This window comes from Macrobrachium nipponense, chromosome 1 (genome assembly GCF_015104395.2).
Source record: "Macrobrachium nipponense isolate FS-2020 chromosome 1, ASM1510439v2, whole genome shotgun sequence".
NCBI lineage: Eukaryota > Metazoa > Arthropoda > Malacostraca > Decapoda > Palaemonidae > Macrobrachium > Macrobrachium nipponense.
Window position 1 is genome coordinate 169,277,564 of NC_087200.1, and position 18,051 is coordinate 169,295,614.

The following is an 18,051-nucleotide window of genomic DNA, read 5'->3' on the forward strand; positions in this document are numbered from 1 at the left end:
GTTTCGTGAATTCAAGAGGTCTCTGTCAATATTATATTGCTTTTCGCAAAGGGGGATGGAGTTAAGGAAAGCTCAGGGAAGATCTCGTTTTCTCTACCGCAGTCAAGACTTTGCGATAAGGCAGTTACGGGTTATGTAAAGGCTCGACGTCTCGGCGACGTTCAGTAGGATTCTTGCAAAGGCATTTATCAAAAGGACGCTCTTCAGGAAAGCGCAAGACAGGACTTCCTTTGCCATACTGCCAATAAATTTTAAGCTTCAGCAGGCATTAGTTGTGATACGGAAGAGGAAGCTGGTTGGAGAGTTTCTTCCTCTTCCCAGGATAATTTTGCAAGCTTTTTAGCCCATCTGAAAGGGTTTTTCAGATGATAGATTTTGTTAGTTTCTAGTCGGACTACGCTGCCGAATTGAACATCGTCGTTCTACCTGCCGTAAGCCCTGTCTCTTAACAGGATTCTTGCCCCTTCCTCGTTTGAGACGGGAATCGGAAAAATAAAATGCTCGACTTCCTGGATTACGTTTTGTCAATTCAGTGACTTTCCCCCATTGACAATATACTATCGTTTTGTCAAGTAAGTGGGTGTCCCCTCATTGATAAAATATCTCTTTGTCCCGTAAATGGGTTAGTTCTCATTGACAAACATCTCTTTAACTTGATATTGCGTAAGCGAATGAGCTCTTATTGACAAGATTCGGAAGAGCTCTCGTTCGTCATTCACAGATTCATACAAGAAATAGACTTTTAGGCTACGTCAATGAACGCTTATGTCCAATAACATAAGAAGCTTAAGCTTTCTGCTTCGATTCTCTAAGTTTTGTTCATGAAACTTGCCTGTCAGTTGTTCCGACACGGCATACAAACCTTCGGTCCTTTTACAATAGGAAGGTACTAGCGGCAGCTGGATAGGTCGTAAGCTTTCGAACAAGGGGTTCGGTAGTTAACTGCTTGTCCGACAGGCGCGCGCGCGCGACTGGGAGGTAAACAAACCACTTTTGCTTTCGGCCTGCTGGCGTGTGGACGTGTATCATCGCTCTACTGCCCGCTTCATCGTCGTTTGCTTTCGCATGATTGTGTTTTTTCTTTTTCTAATATCTAGTGAAACTGAATTGTAAGTACAATCATTTCATTCAAGTTCTTTGTGAATTAAGGATCTTGGTGTCACCAACGCCCTCCGATTACCCGAGTGCCGGGACTGAAGGGCGTAAGTGCGGGAATTCATTTTCCCAGAAATGATCCATCGTATTGGGTATGCCTCGGTGCCGAGGGCGGGGAGCACTCGCTCCGAGCGTAGATTGGGTTGGAAATGTGTAGATGAAAATCGTAAGTAAGTGCTCTTTTCATTTATATTTTTTTGACCTGTATGCCCGTTGCCGAACGAATGTGCTCGGCACGGAAACTTATTTAGTATGGAAGTGGAATCGCAAGTACAGTATTCTTTTTCATTTTCATATATTATTTTGATTGTAGCAATACTCATTTTGGATCAGTTTCCGAGCTTACCCGGAAATTGATCCTTCCCCCTTTTTATTTTGAATGAAGTGAAATTGCAAGTGCAGTTCTTTTTCATTTTCATTTTTTATTGAGATTGCATTGTTTTACTGGGATCATGTTTCTGCTATTCCCGGGAATTGATCTTTCCCTTTTTATTTTGTATGAAGTGAAATCGCAAGCGCAGTAGCTTTTCATTTTCATATATTTTTTGATTGCATCAATTCATTATGGATCAAGGTTTCCAGAAACCTTGATCCATAAAGGTAAGGAATTGATCCTTTCACCCTTGCGCTCGGTACCTAGGGCGCAAATGCGCTCGATCCGAGCCCTTATTCATTGTGAAGTGAATCGTATGCAAGATGCATTTTCTTTTTATCCCTTACTATTGATTGCATCAATATTTATTTGGTTCAAGTTCCGCTCAGTCAGGGAATTGATCCTTATGCCCTTGCATTCGGGCCGAGGGCACGATTGCTCTCGGGCTCTTATATTGTTGTTGGGTACATGGGTACTGTGCGGGGGGGGTGGGGTCGAAAGGAGCCAACCCCCCCCCGCTCAGCTCCCACAATGGCCCTTCCCCTTGGGGGGGGCCCCGGGGGGGTTGGGGGGGGGGAGGTTATCGGCGTTCTTCTCCTCGCCCGATCCGTCGAGCTGGGGCGAGGGCGCTCGGTGCCCGATGTACAATTGTATTAGGGTCTCCACTCGTTCGGAGAGGGCTCACCCCCCGCAAGCGAGGGGACTTCCCCCCCCATAATCGCTACTACTGTTATTTCCGCAGGTGCTACTGCCACGAGGGTGGACCTGGTGAGGTATGGGCGTTCCTTCCAATTGCAGGGCGTGCTAGTGTCCAGGGGCTGCGGTTCTATGTCTGGGCCTACTGCGGTCACCCATGGAGTGGTGACCACGCAACCAGGTGACGACGTCCCTCCTCACCTGGTGTAACTCGCCTCACGTGGTAACAGTCTTGCCTACAGCCGCTGTGAAGTGCCATTCGCCGTACCGAGAGGGGGGCGTGCCGCCGCCGCTCGTGGTTGCCGCGCTGCAGCGACCACACTTCCGCTGCCCTAGAGAGCTCGCCCCTTGGACCTACCCCCGCCGCCAGTTACCAGGATGTTGCTGGCTGCTGCTCCACTTCCTGTGTTTCCGGTGCTGCCTGCCGTACCTGCCGATTCTGCTGACTGTCCATGCAGTTGCTGCGCTGGCTGTCCCTGTCGTTGCTGCGCTGGCTGTCCCTGCCGTTGCTGCGCTGGCTGTCCCCACCGATGCTAGTGCTGGCTGTGCCTGCTGTTTCCTGAGATGCCCATACCTGTTGATGTCGTCCCTGTTCGTGGTGGTACTACCCAGACTTTGGTCTGTCTGTACAGGTGCGTCCAAGGGCCCTGTGGCTTCGGCTACAGCAGCCCCGGCTCCGCCCTGGACTAGCAGATCTTACGTCTGTCCTGAGGAAGCTGACGAAGAAGAGGAGGTTGCCTCCTCCCTCCTAAGAAGTCTCCCTCGGGAGCTTCTCGGGACCCGTCTCACCTCGGTGGGACGGGAGGGTTCCTTCCGCTGGTCCCTCCTGCTCCTTCGGGAGCGGGGCAGTCTCTTCTTCCGCAAGGAAGACGACTACGGGGACCAGCGGGGTACCGGCTAACACCGTACTTCCTCGCCTTGGTGTCAGTGGTTCTGCCACTGCATCAGGGTCCGTCTCGGCCTCTCGTTCGCGGGAGGTACCGAGTGTACGGTCGCCTACAGCGACCGTGCAGCCACGAACCAGACCTCTGAGTCCGCTCAGCGTCAGGTTCACGGCACGGGGCGGAAGACTGGTGACAGCCGCTTATGCGACTCTCACCAGACCAGCTCTCACTCTCGCGGCGAACAGCTGGCTACCGGGGACGTACGACGGTCCACGACCAACCACGGGCTGAGGCTGAGAAGAGGTCCTCCCGTTCGCCGGTGCCAGCCACGGCTGGAACCAGCGACGTGACGTGCCGTGAGGACAAGCACCGGTCTCACTGTGACAGTGGAGCCTGCGTCGCCTGACCGTCGCTCTCAGAAAGCGACCGGGTACGGCAACCAGCACCAGCTCTTCTTGATACTTGAGATCGGGGCCGCTGTGCTCAGTCCAGCCGTTCTCCACAGGAGACGGTTCGACCAGGCCTGCAGCTCGATCGCCACCGCGGGTTGACGATCGCCTGCAGCCCTCAAAGCCTGCTGGTGCTGCCAGCGAGCAAGGAGGGAGCGTCAGGTCTGCCTCTCCCGTACCTTCAACCTCCTCGGGTTACACCGGGAGGAGCGAGGTATTGAGGAGTGATCGTGAGGGGTGCGCCCCTCACGATCCCACCACAACGCCCTACGTGCCAGGCACGGTTCTGGGACCGGCCAGGACGTATGCGCAAGTGGATGGGGAAGACCGAGAGGGCTGTCGCTGTTCCCCCTTCTTAGGAGGAAGGTTCTCGGAAATGCCTCTTGTTCTGAAGGCTTAAACGGTCCCACTCTGCAAGATGCTGTGACTTCCGAGATCAGAGGGACTTTGTCGAGGTTACGGCGCTGATTCGTCAGCACAATGATCTCGGGGAAGGATCACCGCTCCCACCAGCAGAGCCAGTCTCGGCTCGAGTCGTTTTCGGGGCCCGAGAGGGAACCCAAATCGACGGTGGGTCTGCCGCGATCGGAGCTTGCCGACTGGGTTGAACCAGTAGTCTCGTCTCCGGACAAGAAGGCTCTCTCAGTTCTGGACGGTTCGAACAAGCTACTTCACCTCCTCTACTGCGACAGAGGCGTTTCTACATGTCTTCGGACACCGTATTTAAATACCCCTTCGGTCCTCCTGAGGTTTCGACCTCGACGAGGACTGGAATGAGTCGGAGCGTATCGGCCCTCTCCTGTCAGGTGTCGATTAGCCCCACCCAGACGACGTTCACAGTGGAAGGACGGCGTTCCCCCTCACCTGCTGCCGGAAGTGGGGGGGTGCCTGGCCAGCCATTGGGAGGCGTACGTTCCAGGGGCATCGAAGGACGTAGCATTGAGACAGGAGATCAAGACCATGCTGAGCAAGAGAGCTGTAGAAATCGGCACGGATCAGTCACCGGGCTTTTACAGCCGATCTTCCTGGTGGAAAAATAAAACTACGAGAGGCTGGCGGCCCGGTGATAGATCTCTCTCCCCTGAACCTGAAACCGGTTGGTTCGCCAGACCCGGTTCACGATGGAGACGGCACGCGCAGTGCTCGACTCTATCAGGGAGAACGATTACATGCTTTCAGTGGACTTGAAGGATGCGTATTTACAAATACCCATTCATCAGTCTCCAGAAAGTACCTCCGCGTTCATCCTGGACGGGACGGGTTGTACCAGCTCAGGCCACTTGCTTCGGTCTTTCAACCGGAACCCCACAGGTGTTCAACACGCGAGTGTTTCACTCCTGACGTGTCTGCTTGGGCCCATTCGCACGGGATACGTCTGATGGGGTATCTCGACGATTGGTTAGTCCTGGCGAGCTACCGCTCGCAGTTGCTACAGGACAGGGATCGACTGCTCGAGTTCTGTCGCGATCTGGGGATCGTTCTGAACTTCGAAAAGTCCGATCTCGAGCACAAGCAGAGGATGAAGTACCTGGGTATGCGGATCGACACGGTAGCAGGGCGAGTCTTCCCCGCAGACTCGCGGATCAGCAGATTCAGGGAGGCAGCCAACCAGTTCCTGTCTCGGCAGGAACAGGTAGCTCAGCGTGGCAAGTCGTGATCGGACACCTGTCGTCACTCGGGAAGCCAGTCCTAACGGGCGTCTTCACCTGCGGTCTCTTCAGGGAGATGAAGGAGAGTTTGGTCACAGGCGACGGATCCCCCAAGCTTTCCATTGTCACGGACACAGAGGTGAGGCAGGACCTAGCCGGTGACTGGACGACAGGAACCCCTTAAGAGGAGTGACCTCTGCGCACTCTCCCCCCGGGACATGCAGCTGCTCTCAGACGCATCGACCGAGGGATGGGGCGCACACCTGGAAGAGTTGCGGACTTCAGGAGTGTGGTACGAGAACGACAAGCACCTTCACATCAATGTACTGAAACTCAAGGCAGCGTTCCTCGCTCTCCAAGAGTTCCAGGACCGCTTGATGGGACACTCAGTGGTGTTGTATGTACGTCAACACCACGGTGGTGGCTTACGTCAACAAACGGGGGGGCCTAGTGTCTCTCCCGTTGTATCAGTTGACTCGGCAGGTGCACGAGTGGGCCGAGGCGCACTCAATAGAGCTGTCGGCACGCTACATTTCCAGGGAAGGAATGTAGTAGCAGACACGCTCAGCCGTCGGGATCAGGTGATAGGGACCGAATTGGTCTCTACACCAGGACGTGGCGGAAAGGCTCTTCGACCTGTGGCGGCGACCAGTCGAGGATCTGTTCGCCATCCGGCACAACAGGAAGCTCCAGGTGTTCTTCTCGGCCGTGCCGGATCCATGGGCAGCTGCAGAGGACGATCTTCAACACCCGTGGGACGACCTCTTCGCCTATGCCTTTCCCCCGTTCAGCCTGATTCGCAAGGTGATCAGTCGAGCACTGGTCATCCCGAATCTCAGGATGATCTGATGGCTCCCAAATGGCCACAGGCCATTTGGTATCCGGACCTGCTGGCTCTTCTCGCAAGAGAACCGAGAGAAATTCCCCATTGGCACAACCTTCTCGCCCACGCCACACGTCGAGCGGTACCACCAAGCAGTCCAGTCCCTACGCCCTTTCACGGCTGGCTGTTATCCACCATCTCTTGCGAACGAGAAGCTTTTTTCGTAGCGCAGCAACAGAAATGGCTGGAAACGTCCGTCAGTCCTCTGCAGCTGTGTACCAGGGGAATTCGGCCGCTCTCTGTGGTTGGTGTCGTAGACGGGGCCTATCTCCTCTCAGAGCCACTCTTCAGCAGGTAGCGGTTTTCCTCGTTTTTCTTCGCCGAGGAAGCTCCTCTAAGTTCCCACAATCAAAGGATACAGAGCCGCCTTGACGCTCGTCCTGAAATTGACGGGATTGGACATCTCGAACTCGTTCGAGATCTCCTTGCTTAAGAGCAGCCTCCAAAAGGTCTTGCTTGAACCAAACCAGGGAACTCACAAGACCCTCTTCTTGCTGGACCTGGCATCGGCGAAGAGAGTACGGGAACTTCATGCAGATAGTGATGTGGATGAGATGCTGCTTTGTCCTGGGAGGACACTACGCGCCTATCTGAAGAGAACTCGACACTCGGGCCTGAGTGTCGACGCCTCTTCGTTAGCAACGGGGTCACCAAGAAAGAAGTATCAAGAACACTCTTTCGTCCTGGCTGCGAGGTCTTCAGGATGGGCGTATGAGGCTGATGGTAGTGACGACATCCGTACGTCCCGTCCGAGAGCTCACGAAGTCAGAAGTATGGCCCCTCGTTGGCGTTTCGTAAGAACTTCTCCGTGGCGCAGGTATGGAAGGAGGCAGGGGTCTGGTACACCCAGACTACCGGCACCTTCCTTATACCTCTTGGATATTGCCCATAGGTCCTTGGATCGGTTTCCTAGGACCCGTGGTGGCTGCTCAACACGTCGTCTAGCTAACCCAGACCCTAGCAGGCTGAACAGCATAGAGTCCTGGTGTGACTGTATGAATAGATAGTGAATGAGAAAGTGACTGGCTTCTCTTTCTATCTTTTTCTACCCCTCTACCTGTGGGTAGAGGGATACGGTCATTACCCTGCTGGATAAGGACGAGATGCCGGTGAGCTATATGACAGAGCCCCATCCTATACCTTTCACTAGGGATAGGAGCAGAATATCCACCACTTCCTTCTACAAGGGGGGGAAGTGGATGCCTACAAGAGTCAAAACCATGACTTTATCTTTGCTCCTGTACAGGAACAAGTTCTTACATTGCTGGTACGAAGAGATACGCTTGCCTCTCTCTTAGTACTCGGTCCAGAGGTCTGACCATTGATCCTGCGGTGCACACCCCGATCAATCGGACAGAGGCTTGGATCCCTCCCTCGCTCTTACGACCAGGGAGGCTTCCAAGGTTGGGCGAACACCAGTCTGTTCACAAAAGACTCAGATTCCACCCACCAAGAAGTGAGTCTTCCTATTGTAAAAGGACCGAAGGTTTTGTATGCCGTGTCGGAACAAATGACAATTTGTCCAAAATTGCATTTTTCCTAACTATACAAACCTGAGGTCCTTTACACATAGCCCCCACCTCATGCCACCCCTCACTCTGCAGTTTTTGCTTGGGCCAAAAGCAAAAGTGATTTGTTTACCTCCCAGTCGCGCGCGGCGCGCCCTGTCGGACAAGCAGTTAACTACCGAACCCCTTGTTCGAAAGCTTACGACCTATCCAGCTGCCGCTAGTACCTTCCTATTGTAAAAGGACCTCAGGTTTGTATAGTTAGGAAAAATGCAATTTTGGACAAATTGTCATATATGTATGTAGCTGTATTTCCGAATTCAGCTATATGTATGTCTGCCAGGTAAGTATGAACAAACTTTATTGTGATATAATAAAATATTTTGCCTTGCGTTATTTTACTACTGGTTGGTTCAAGTCATACACGCTTGCTGTAGTTACCTCTTCGGATGGCAACCGAGAGGTCTATTGTCTATTATTTTAAGGACATTTAATCGTTACTCCCTGCAGCCTTCCAGGAGTTTCCGATTTATCTTTTAACCGTTGTATGGTAGTGTTCTGACGACACAAACGCATCTATATATTTAGCGTTTTCTGTTTCGCTTAAATATACCAGCTTGAGAGTCTCTTTTGCTCAAAAAATAACGGACCTATTTCTTCGTAGAATAGTAGCTGGCAACCCAGACATAAAGTTAAGAGACGACGTTCGTAAGCTGCTGGCTGCTGCTGTGTCTGACTGTCCAACCGAGCCAGTAACAGATCGTGCGCTGTCATGCGCGGTAGGTTACGTCTCTCTCTCGTGCGGGATTGACTGACTAACCGTATCTCTGTGCTGGCGGTTACGTCTCTCCTGCGGGATTGGACTGACCTAACTGTATCTCTGTCCTACAATCACGGACTTTAGCCTAAGATTGGGGGATTTCTTACGTGAATGGAATAAACGTTGCATTCGTTTTGCCTTACTATGTTCAACAGAGTTATTTCTCTTTAATCCTTTCAGTGCTCGTTACCGCACGGTATAGAACTACGAGTCTACCGCAACATTGCACTTTTATATGCTCTCCTGCTTAGGCAAAGCGCAGCCTTATTAGGGAAGTAAGCATACTCGGGGAGGGAATGGATGATCTTGCTGGGGACCATTTCCTTCCTGAAGAAGTTTGTTTCCCCGAATAGACTGCAATTCAGACCACAGTTTTTTCCTACCGGGAACTGAATATTATTCAAGATCTAGGAAGGATTCTGAACATCTCTCAGTGCGTCATGATAAAAGAAGGTGCCGGACATCTGGATAGGGTTTCAGATGTCCTGGATCTTAATCTGAAAGAAGTAAATGCAATTCGGTCGTCCCTCCAGTCCTCGAAACGAGTTTTTGGAACCAGTGGTCCAGATCAACTCTGATATTCCACAGCTCTCTCATATCTTAAGAAGTATCTTCTCTCGGTCCCTGCTCGAGTTTACGAGAAAGAGCCTATTATAACAACAGGCGTAGAATGTAACGATCCTCTAGAGGTTCGTTACAGGATTGCAAAAGTCCGTACGAATCGTCTCGATCGACGGCAGCAACTTTTGACTTCGAGTGGAATCTTTCTTTAGAAGTAAGTTGAGAGTTGTGGAGACTTTAGGGACGCCCTTTCATTCTTCTCTTCGATATGTTGAGGACGAAGAGGCTTCTTCTTCTCTGCTCCCTTTTTCTCTATCCGGGATCGGTACCATTAAACGCCATCCTATGATATTAAACGGGGATGGATGTTAGTCTCTTTTTTCCCCACCCTTTTTCAATCGCTTAGGAAATGTAATAAGAGGATTTATGACGTCACAGGGAGCGACAATGACGCTGATCGCCCCATGTTGGCCTTCAGGATCCTGGATTCACAGAGGTCACAATCTTCCTAGTTCACTTTCCAAGGACCTTTTTCCGAGAGAGTCGGTCTACTCTAACTCGAAAGGTACCTATAACCTCTCCGCTCTAGTCTGACAACGTTCAGACTATCGAGATGTTGACAGGAATAAGATTACCGTCTTCCATTTCCGTCTGAAAAGAATGGATAAGCTGGCAGTCACAACTATTAAAGAATGCGCAAATATGTTGTTGACGGCTTTTGGGCTTTCAGAGATTTGCGTCTGTCAAACAACAAAGCCCTTCACGATCTTTGAGTTCTGTGGAATCTCGAAACTCGCTCACCATCTACTTTTTGTCTCACCTGTTTTCTCGGAGTCAGACACTCGTGCGAGATCAGGTTGACATATAGTAGCCCTGAGTTTCTTGTTGACGAAGTCGGTTGCGTTTATACACCCCCGATGGATCGTGTAACATGAGACCAGGTTGGACTGTCAGGCAATTCTTCCTTCGGGACTGAATCGCCTTTTTGCTCCTTGCTCCTTTCTCCTGGCACCAGAACTCGAGTCAGGAGTTGATCGCTGACGACGTTGGGTTGCGTTGATACACCCCCCAAGGTTTGCTTCGATTGAATCGCCCAGCAGTCCAGACACTCATCCTCAGCGAAGAATAGTGCCTTTATGGTCTTCAGGGTACAGCCTTGCTGTCCTTGATTCGTCTGACTGGTCAACTGGTCGGTCACCTGACTTTAGTACAGACGGACTGACTGTGCATGTCCAGATCGAAGCTTTCATATGGAACTTAGACGTAGTCTGAAGTTCTTGATGTCAAGCATTCGAACCTCTCCTACCAGTTAACTTCTTGCATGTGATCAGGAAGGCCTTCTTCTAACCACCCTAGATACGACAAAGAGGGTTAGTGAGATTTTAAGCCATCGTCACAAGTTTTGGCTTTAGAGAACACAAGGCGGTGTGCTCTCTAAGCCTTTCGTTGTGGCCTAAGAATGGAAACCCACGTTTTGTCCTTGGGCCAGGAGCTTGGAAGCAAGGATGGCAACAAGTTAGTGGGCAGGAGCCAGAGAGTGTCCGTGCCCTGTCAGGTCTCTCAAGTTTTATCTACATAAAACTCAAGAAAGTCGAAGTCATTCGGGCAATCTGCAGTGTTCCGAAAAAGACCAAGACTTGCCCATATCGAAGAACACCCTGCTTTAGTGTTAAGGAGTTCTTTTAAAAATGCTCCTTCATTGTGTTTGCACAAAGATTTGAAATCTTTTTATCTGAATGCTCACGAGGTGAGGGCGCGGCTCGGAAGCATTTCAACAGAGCATGGCACTCAGCAACATCCTGAGTACCATGTTTTAGCGAAGCAACTCTGTGTTCACTTCACACTCCCTGTGAGATGTGAAGATGGCATATGAGATCTTGCTGCTCGCTAGGGCCATACGTGTCTGCAGACACAATCTTGGGGGCAAGAAGTACCACTCATCCTATCCTGTAGAAAATGGTTAGGAAAGAGCTCTTAATTTAGTTGTTGAGTCGCCGACAACGGCGACTTCTTAACTCTTAAGCCTTTAGTTAACACACCTTAACTTTGGCTAGGTTGGTCAGGTGGTGATATATATATTTATATATATATTTATTTTACTTCTTAGCCCTCATGGTATGGTCAATATGGTCTAGTCACATTGTGTTCACGCCCCCGTTGACAGATCATCTGGAGTGCACCAGCTTTATAGGTCTCTACCTCGCTGGCAACTCTAGTAAAGCAGAAGCAGACTTGGGTGACAGTAATCACGAAGTCGGCTATGCTAACAGGTGGAACCAAGATGTAAATCATCTGCATGCATTTGTTTCCCAAAATCCTCCTATTCTGTCCCTTCCCACCTCCAACGGTGGGATTCAGCTATATATATATCTGACGGGTAAGTTTCATGAACAAAATGATATTGTTATGATACAATAAAGTTTGTTCATACTTACCTGGCAGATATATATAATCAAGTACCCACACCTCCTCCCTCAGGGGACAGTGGAAATAAAAAATTATGAATAGAAAATGGGAATGGTTCCTGATACCCGCCCTACCCAGCGGCGGGAATGGGTACTAACACCTAAAAAAAAAACCTGCCGACCACTGCGTGTGTCGGAAGTTTTTTAAATTCTGTCGGACTTCAGAAAATACAGCTATATATATATCTGCCAGGTAAGTATGAACAAACTTTATTGTATCATAACAATATCATTTTGGCGCCAGTTAGGACACCTTTTGAGAGCGAAGCGTCTTCCAGGCGCGAGGCGTCATCCAGACGTCAGCAGCCACACAAGCGGGAGGCGTCAGCCAGGACGCTTGGCGGACGAGAAGCGTCATCCAAGCGGGAAGCGTCATCCATTTATGGAGAGAAGCCTGGGCTGTTGGCGCCTTCCAGGACTATTAAAGCGGGGAAGAGGAAGGAATATCATTCCCTTAGCCCCTCTCCTATTAGGAGTTTGTCTCCTCCAGAGGAAAGACGTACTGAATTGGCAGCGGAGACTCATCTAGACCCCGAGTTAGAAGTAAACTCGGAGGAGGAGTATCAAGGAAGAGAAGGACTGTCGAACTATAAAGTTTTGACAGCCTTGCTTCTAGAGGAGTATGGAGACGACTTGACTCCTGCCTCTCCTCCTTCTCCGCGCTCTCTTTTCTCGAGTGCAAAGACGAAGAAATCTTCGTCTTTTCTTAGAATGAAGCCCGCCATTTCGATGAAGAGGGCCTCTTCCAGTCTTTAGACTCTTTGGATGAAGTTGAAGAAGGAATTAGTTAGAACGGTCTTCTGCATGCCTCCAGCGAGACTAGCTGGTAAAAGAGGCATTTGGTAATCAGACGGGAGAGAATATGGGTATTTTCTCTTCCGTCTACGTCAGAAAGCGGACTTTTCAACCTTAGTTGACGCTTCACGTAGACAAGGTTTGAACTCTGCCCGTATAACTTGGGGCATTTCAGAACTGGACCATCTCCTCAAGGGACTTTCATGTATTGGAAGTTTTCAACTTCTTAGATTGGTCCCTTGGGGTGATGTCCAAGAAAGCCCATGATTCTGAAGGACTCGAACCAGAAGTCCTTCTGTGTATTTTGTCTTGTATAGACAAAGCGGTTCAGGATGGCTCGGTTGAGATCTCCTCTTTATTTGGAGCAGGTCTTCTTAAAAAGAGGACAGTATATAGTGCCTTTTTAACCAAAGCGGTCTCCCACGCTCAGAGGGCAGCGCTACTGTACTCGCCTTTGTCTGACTTTTTGTTCCCTTCTCAGTTAGTGAAGGACATTTTTTTCTCGTTCATTAACTGAGAAGGCGACTCAAGACCTTCTGACGCAGTCAGCAAGGAAGAAAGAAACCTGCTTCTACTACTGACAAGTAAAGGACCGAGTACATCAGTTCAGCCCTTTCGAGGTGGCCCGACCTCCAGAGCTCCCGCAAGAAGGGAAGGCTCCTGAGAAGAGAGGTAGGTCTGCCTTTCGTCCCTTTAAAAAGGGAAGTGATGCTTCTCTCCTCCAAGCACCAGTAGGTGCCAGGCTCCTGGGATTTGTGGAGGCTTGGGCACTTATAAACGCAGACGCGTCATCGATGTCTGTAATACGGAAGGGATATCGTATCCCTTTCCTGAACACTCCTCCCCTAACGTCAACACCGCGGGAACTAACAGCAAAGTACAAGGATCCTGTGCTGAGGGATACTCTTCGATCGATGGTGGAGCAGATGTGGGACAAAAGAGCGATAGAACTAGTACTGGATCAAAACTCCCCGGGGTTTTACAATCGCCTTTTTCTGGTTGCGAAGGCCTCGGGAGGCTGGAGACCAGTACTAGACGTCAGCTCTCTGAACAAATTTGTTCAGAAGGAGAAGTTCTCGATGGAGACTTCTGCCTCAGTCCTTGCGTCATTGCGACAAGGAGATTGGATGGTGTCTCTAGAATCTCCAGGACGCCTATTTTCACGTCCCGATCCACCCTTCATCGAAGAAGTTACTCCGTTTCATGACGGGGGGAAGGATCTTTCAGTTCAGAGCCTTGTGTTTCGGCCTTTCCACAGCTCCTCAGGTCTTCACAAGCCTGATGAAGAATGTGGCGAGGTTTCTTCACCTCAAAGGAGTAAATATCTCTCTGTATCTGGACGACTGGCTAATCAGGGCCAGATCAGAGAGACAGTGCTTGGAGGACCTTACGTTAACTTTAGATCTGATCAGAGCGTTGGGATTACTCGTGAACCTCGAGAAGTCGCAGCTGACCCCCAGACAGAACTTAGTCTATCTGGGGATTCAGATGGATTCTCGGGTTTCGAGTATTTCCTTCGCAAGAGAGAATCGCAAAAAGGTTTGCAGAAAGTCTCTCTCTCTTAAGGAAGGAACAGACGTCGGCGAGGGAATGGTTGAGCCTTCTAGGGACCCTTTCCCTCGCTTGAACAGTTCTTCCCGCTAGGAAGACTTCATTTACGTCCGCTTCAATTCTTCCTCAAGAGGTCTTGGAGTTGGAAAACTGGACAACTTTCGGACGCCTTTCCCATTCCAGTGGAGATAAGACCGCACTTGGAATGGTGGTTGCCCCCTCTGAAAGAGAACAAAGGGATCTCTCTAAAAATCCAGAACCAGACCTGTGTTGACTCCGACGCGTCGGAGAAAGGTTGGGGAGCAACATTAGGCTCGAAGGAGGTGTCAGGCACCTGGGAACCAGCGCAGGTGTCTTGGCACATAAACTGCAAAGAGCTCTTCGCCGTACACCTGGCTTTGAAGAGTCTAGAACCTCTGGTTTCGAACAAAGTAGTGCAAGTAAACGTGGACAACACCACGGCACTTGCCTACATTCGAAAACAAGGAGGGACTCACTCCTCGTTCCTTTACAAGCTAACGAAAGACCTTTTGCTTTGGACGTCTCACAGGAACATCTCCCTTCTTACAAGGTTCGTTCAGGGAGGACTATCGAAAGACTCGTCAGAGCGAGAGGGTTTTCTCGTGAAGTTGCAAGCGCGATCGCGAGAGCACGCAGAACCTCCACTAGGCAAGATATCAGTCAAAGGGGAGGGGGTTTTTAGAAGGTGGTGTAGAACTAAGAAGTTGTCCTCCTCCACTACCTCTGTAGCAGAAATTGCGGATTTCCTTCTATTCCTGAGAGAGCAATCTCATCTAGCTGTATCCACAATAAAGGGATACAGAAGTATGCTCTCGGCAGTCTTCAGGAATAGAGGATTAGATCTGGCAGATAATAAAGATCTCCACGATCTCATAAGGTCCTTTGAGACTTCAAAGTCTAAGGAACCGGTCCCTCCTAACTGGAACCTAGACGTGGTTCTCAAGTTTCTTTCATCCGAAAGGTTCGAACCTCCTCATCTGGCATCGTTTAGAGACATCACCAGAAAATGCCTATTCCTATTATCTTTAGCTACGGCAAAGAGAGTTAGTGAATTACATGCTCTGCAGGATAAAGTAGGTTTCAAGGGAGACTCAGCTATTTGCTCGTTTAAGACCCTGTTTTTAGCTAAGAACGAGAATCCCTCGAATCCCTGGCCTAAGTCATTCGAAGTCAAAGGCATATCGAGTCTCGTAGGAAGAGAAGCAGAGAGGTCTCTATGCCCTGTAAGAGCTCTGAAGTTCTACCTTCAGAGAAAGCATCAGATGGGAGGCTCTAGACAAGGTCTTTGGTGCGCGGTAAAAGACCCCACAAGACTGATGTCCAAGAATGCTCTGGCATTCTTTGTGAGGAACGTCATTACAGACGCGCATAGGTTCTGTCCTGACGAAGAGTTTCGACTGTTGAAAGTGAAAGCTCATGAAGTGAGAGCAGTAGCAACGTCTCTCTCGTTTCATAAGAATATGTCGCTTAAAAACATCATAGATACGACATTTTGGAGATGCAACTCAGTATTTGCATCTCATTACTTGAAAGACGTTCGTGTGACATATGAGAAGTGTTTTTCTCTGGGTCCTTTCGTATCAGCGGATACGATTCTGGGTATGGGAGCCGACACAATCCTTAAGTATATACTTTTCTTCTTTTTAGATATGGTCTAGAGTCTCTTCTAACAAAGAAGGACTTGGTTTAGCACAGGCGGCCGTCTATGTTGTTCAGTAAGAGAATCTTGTCATATCTAATTAGATGAGTATAAATTTTTTTTTTTTTTTTTTTTTTAGAAAATTATGTATGTGTGCGTAGAGTGGTTTTGAGTTATGGTTGTTGTGAAGAGTTCGGGGATAACTCGGAACAATCTTTATTTCTAACATGTGGTTAGGATTAGGTGGTCGGGATTGGTTGTGTGCTCCTTCATAAGGTGTATTGTCATATAAGTGGATCAGCACCCATTGACAAAGTCCTTTCAGGCTCTGCCGAGTAAGAACGGATAAGACCCCCTTCGGCAGAACCCACAAGAACTCTTGGCCATAGATCATATATCTCGCTAAAGTTTCTTGAGGTGATGCAGACTACTGGGCAACACCCCCACGAAGTCTACCACCTATCAGGTAGGAACCAAGGTTTTTATTTATACCTACATATGTTGTTTACCTGTCTATTCATAAAGTAGCTGTCTCTTACCCTCCACCAAAGGGTGCCAATCAGCTATGTATATATCTGACAGGTAAGTTGATTGTATGAAAATGATATTGTTATGTTACAATAAAGTTTCATACATACTTACCTGGCAGATATATACAATTAAAGGCCCACCCAGCCTCCCCGCAGGAGACAGGTGGAAGAGAGAAAATATGACAGAAAACGGGAATGGTTCCTAGTCCTGCCGCCCAGGGCAGGCCGGTAGATCACCTGACCTACCTGTAGCGAGTGGCGCGAAATTTGAATTTCTGTCGGGGACGACGGAGTCTTAGCTATGTATATCTGCCAGGTAAGTATGTATGAAACTTTATTGTAACATAACAATATCATGTTTATGGTTGTAGGGTCGGCCGCCGAATGCGGTCGTCCCTTCTTTTAGCCTTTGGTATATGGGAGTATTTTGTTAGGCTAACTTAGGTGGTGGTTTTGCCTCGTTGCCCTCAGAAGTATGGTCATGGTCTAGTCACATTGTGGTCTCGTCCCCATTGACATCATCTAGAGCGCACCAACTACACAGGTCACTACCTTGTTGGTAACTCTAGTGAAGGAGATGCAGGCTTGGGTGACAGTAATCACGAAGTCAGCTATGCTAACAGGTAAGGAACCAAGATGTCAATCATCTACATTTATATGTTTCCTAAAATCCTTTTCTGTCTCTCCCACCGCCAAAGGTGGGATTCAGCTATATATATATCTGACAGGTAAGTTTCATGAACAAAATGATATTGTTAAGATACAATAAAGTTTGTTCATACTTACCTGGCAGATATATATATTTTAAGTACCCACCCACCTCCCCTCAGGAGACAGTGGAGATAGAAATCTGATAGAAAATGGGAATGGTTCCTGATACTCGCCTCCCAGCGGCGGGAATGGGTACTAACCACCCTACTCCCACTATGTGTGTCGTAAATTTTTAGAAATTCTGTTGGACTTCAGAGAATACAGCTATATATATATCTGCCAGGTAAGTATGAACTAACTTTATTGTATCTTAACAATATAATTTCTGAATTGCACTCAAAGGTGTCAGAAGAAGATTTTCCTATTTTTAAGGTCAAGACCCATGAAGTGAGGGCAGTGGCCACTTCCATGGTTTTTGGGAATAATGTATCTCTTGCCACGATTGTACAAGCTACATTCTGGAGATGTAAATCTGTATTTGGTTATTTTTATTAATGTGATGTTGAGATAGTTTATAATAATTGTAATGATAATTGTAATGATAATTGTAATGCTTTAGGGAAATGATGGGTAGGAGAATATATCTATTCTCCTATTTTAACTCGCCTTGAGAGTGGTCTTTGAGTTCTGGGAAGCTTGGGGGTACAATATACCTGAAGTACCCACCAATTTTGTTGGTGATGGATGGATAATGGTGATTGTTTTTAATGGTGTTCAGGTAACTGGTTATTCTGGTCATTTTGTGTTATTGCCCAGGGCAAGGGCTTGTGTTTTGGTAGCTTTGGCAATCATCAGAGTACTCCTTGATTACAAGGCATCCCACTAAAGTAGGGGCGACCCCTGGCTTTACTGTCACGTCTCCACAGGTTGAGGCGAGCTCTGACCAGAGGCAGTATCTTCCTGCTGGAGCTCTCTCACCTGGTAGGTTACAACAAGCATTTTGTTGATGGTAGCTTAGTGACTATTGCGAATTCATCTTTTACTGTGTTTTTGGAGTGGTACATAAGTCTATAATTCCCACCCCTGGTCAATGCAGGATTCAGCTATGTAGTTACTTGGTAAGATACTTATACAAAAATGACATTTTTGTAATAAAATTAGATTTTGTATATAGTAGTACTTACCAAGTAACTACATGAACGGATCCCGCCCTTCTCCCCTCTTATGGACATAAGGCAAAAAACGAATGATGGTCTTAGCTGTGTTGTACCTATACTTCCCCGGAAGGTGGGCGGGACCGGTTACCTTCTCAAAAAAGAATCACTACCACGAATTTAATTGTAAACTGCCGTGAAAGCAGAAACTTATAGGTATGTAGTTACTTGGTAAGTATATACAAAATCTAATTTTATCATAAAGAA

At 48.6% G+C, this 18,051-nt stretch overlaps 1 protein-coding gene across 3 annotated transcripts in view; it reads left to right on the plus strand.

The window, feature by feature from the left end:
- The window catches only part of LOC135219814 (thioredoxin domain-containing protein 16-like), a 439,137-nt gene that overhangs the window by 24,578 nt on the left and 396,508 nt on the right, over positions 1-18,051 (plus strand). The window lies entirely within an intron of this gene.